Source organism: Crocodylus porosus, unplaced genomic scaffold, assembly GCF_001723895.1.
Source record: "Crocodylus porosus isolate Cpor-Errol unplaced genomic scaffold, CroPor_comp1, whole genome shotgun sequence".
In the NCBI taxonomy this organism is placed as follows: Eukaryota; Metazoa; Chordata; order Crocodylia; family Crocodylidae; genus Crocodylus; species Crocodylus porosus.
In genome coordinates, this window is record NW_017728949.1 from 45,068,393 (window position 1) to 45,072,398 (window position 4,006).

The window sequence follows — 4,006 nt, forward strand, 5'->3', positions numbered from 1 at the left end:
TCTGTTTCATTCTTGTATCTACAAAATGGGGATATTAATAACTCTTATTTCACCAGGATGATGTGAAAATAACTTGAACAATGCTGGTGAAGCACTCAGATACAAAAAAAGATGAATGCTTTAAAAAGGCCCACAAGAAAATTATTCATTCTATTTTCATCACCTGGTTTCAGTAGTATACAATAAGTAAAGGGTGAAGCTACATGCTGAATGCACAGAAACCAAAACAGCTTTTCATTAAGTAAATGTTATGCACTGAACAAAACTAAAAAAAACAGAATGTGATTATGAAATTCATGTTTGAGTGGGGAAGGCACAATATAAGGTTGCATAAGCAGTCAGACAGACTTAGCAAGCTCTCCTCTAAAGCTCAGTCAACACTTCCCAGACCAGAGGCAGACCAGACTCTAACATTAGCGCTACATTTTCTACTGGTAAAAAAGGTATTGTGCCAACTTGGCTACTCAAAAGAAATAAATATTTTCTATCAAGTTGTTAATGGTTTCTAAGATTCTTTCACTTGTGAGTCAAAATGAGGGCAAATAAGTGGTGCAACCCCCCCCCTCAGTATTTTACTATCAGATTGCAGTATAAACAATTGTCCTCCATGACAATCAGATCACCAATGCTAAAGAAACATAATAACATAAGGAAGCAAAAGTAGCTGTGTGCATGTCACTCTACACATCCCTAATCATAGTGTTATATTTCTTTGAGCCAAGCTACAAAAAAAATGTGGATATTGTTACCAAAACCATTTAACTGAGTTTTTTGCTGAAGAAAGCCCTAACAGCCTGAAATGTCCTTATGATGTGCATTCAATGAAGTCACATGGAAAATATTAAGCAGATTCAACAAATCAGAAGATATTATTTAAATGGACCTAAAAGACCTCTTACCAACTGCCATCTCACATTTACTTTAGCTATTAGTGGTCTATTTATAGAAGCTTTTTAGCAGATTCAGGTCCTAAACTGTTTGCTACTTCTAGCTTCATTGAGCCAAGTTGAAAGCCGTAAAGTTAAAAAACATGACTCTTAACTTCTCTGTATTGTTTCTGTGTAGAATTAGTGTTACATGATTTACAATGGCTATATGTTATTGCAATTTTTGCCTTGCATTCTTGATTTGCATCACATGATACTAAATATATTTTCTCTAACACAATACTCTTTAAAAAAAATTCAAGATAATTCAGTAATAAATATTTCCTAGCTTCTTAGATGCAGACAACCTGGAAATTAACATCACAAATTTGATTCAGCAAAATTATCCGTTCCAAAGCAGCTCTGATTATTCAGAGTGTTTTATTTGATACTGAGCCCAACAGCTTGTAGCTTTAAAGGTGTCTGAGAGTTGGACCTGTCATATGGCTGACTCACTGCCCCTGTGTTGCTTGAAAATGTCTCTCCCTCCCATTTACACAGTATACTTCAAGTAATTATTATTCTGCTCCAAGGCTAGAGTATCTCTCCTTCATAAAGTAGACAGGCTCTCCAACAGAAAACACTGAATACATTTGGGTTAGGTATACACAAAACTACAACAACCTCATCTCTGGTTCTTTTATTTTACTTCTAGGTCAGAAATGTTAGTTTTAAATTGCACTGTACACCAGGTGGCGCTTTAGCAACAATTTCAGTTGTAGTGCTGTAACTCTGTTTAAACAGAACTGGCTAAATTAGGATCTGTGATTTGTTCCAACAACAGAACCGCTTTGCAATAAGAATGTTGACAGGAGCTGAACTTGCTCTAAACCAGCTAATAACATAATACCTTCCTGCAGCTACAGGCAAGCAATAAAGTAACCATTATTCTGCCCATGCTACAATTTGCCTCTAACTGGAATCTATGTCATCTTAAAACCATTAGAAGAGCCAATTGTGCCACACAGCATGGGAGAACCCCTTCAGTAACCATTTACATGCTTGTAATGTGTATATGCTTGAGAATGGGTGAACAGGCCATTTTACTCCGCTGTCTTGAGCCAATACAGCTCCAGTATCTACCTAGGTTGAACTCTAGTATAAGACAAGCTGTGCAGGGCATTCTTTGAGTCTTGGGTCTAAGAGTGTGAGTTGAAACATATTTCCTGGAAACACCCCTGTGACCTACTCGTTCCTTTTTAAAATAGAATATATAATCAGGGTACCCTGTCATTGATATTCTCATTAAAAAAAGACAACAACTTCTGTTGATGGAATATATGCAACTAATCACCCTTGTACTTTGGCACCTTAGAAATAACGAAAGCAGACAATAGCTGCATGATAACTGCAATAGGAAACACAACTCAGGCATAAATAATTCCTGTTTTCCTACAGGATTTTTTGTACTATATTCATGATTTTGAAGATTTATGAAAGAGTTGTCATGCTCATGGGAGCTTCCTCATGGCTCTAAAGCAGTGGTCTCCAAAGTGGGGTGCGCACACTCCAGGGGGTGCGCAAGACATTTCATTGGGGTGCAGGAAGAAAATATTAGGACTTCTATGTATATTTATATAAATACACATATATTGGGGATGCATGCTCAAAAATTTTTTACTGATAGGGGTGCATGATCAAAAAAGTTTGGAGACCACTGCTCTAAAGCATGAAACATGCAATCCACAAGATAGATGCAGCAAAAGCAACAGTAGGTACAAATTCTGCCAGCCTCTACCTTGAATAAGTGGGCCTCTCTAAAGAGTAAGACAGGCCTAACCTCTATGGTCATTTAACATTTGGCCTCTGATGAGACTGCCAAAGAGACTGCAATAAGAACCACAGTATTTTTGTAACTGAAAACTATTTTGTATCTGCCAATTCATTTAGCATACAACCAATAGATAATAACAAGGGACTGGACATTTTTTGGAGGAAAGCAGCATCAGTAGCTATTGAGCATGGGAGTTAGGAGTACAGTCTCTGATCTAAGTCACAGATCTTAAATGCTGGAGGCTGCACATGAGAGAGGAACACTGAAAAATTTCCTGACCATCCAGTTTACACTCCCTTTTAGCATCCACACCCTGCCTCTGTGTGACACAAGATAGTGAGCAGGATGGACCTATGGTCTGACCCAGTAAATAGTAGTTCTCATGTTCTTATTAATGGACATCAATCAGTGAGTTGTCCTGCACTGAATTCAGACCATCACAAAAGGACTCTATATTTAGGGTGACCTTATGTCCCAGTGTATTATTATAATACTTTCTAACACCTTTTAATCCCATAACATAACAGCTAGAAAGTAACATTATGAATGGCTATATAAATATAAAATTAGCATAAAGAAAATATAAAAGAGCACGCACGTTAAATAACCCTCAGGAAGGATGGAACAGAAAGGTCATTACTGTCCCATACCACCATGGATCTCCCTTATTCCCTGTGGTGGGCTAGTAGGTGTGCTCCTGTGTCAAGCCACCCACCTCATTGCGCCTGACCACCTTCCAGGCTCCAAGTGCCTCCTTAGGGGCATCTCGTGTCTGGCTGACCCCCTTCCTGGAACACACTCACTAGCCTGGGGGTAATGTAAGCTGCCGCCATGTGTGGCGGGCCAGTAGGGGGCACGCCTGCATTGAGCCACCCACCTTACTGAGCCCGACCACCTTCCAGACTCTGAGCGCCTCCCTAGGGGTGCCTCGCATCCGGCTGACCCCCTTCCTGGAGCACACTCGCTAGCCTGGGGTAACGTAAGCTGCCACCACACCGAGAAGGGACTCTCTCAGCCCTGTGTCCTTGGGGAAGCACAGGCCTAATAGCCCTACGGGCACTCAACCCAGTACAGGCACATGGGGCACTTTCCCAAAATCGGGGGCCAAAAAGGAAAGTCTCCGTTAGTCCGCAGACCTAAGGGGCCTCTTAGGCATAATTTAGACCAACCCCTCAATCTCCTACACCAGTCACAAAGGAGAACTTTATTGATTACAGGGGTAGGGTGAAAATAGGGTACAATATAGAGCAATATCATGGAAATCCCATAGAGCAAAACAGTCTGGCTGAGGTAGCCTTTTGATCAC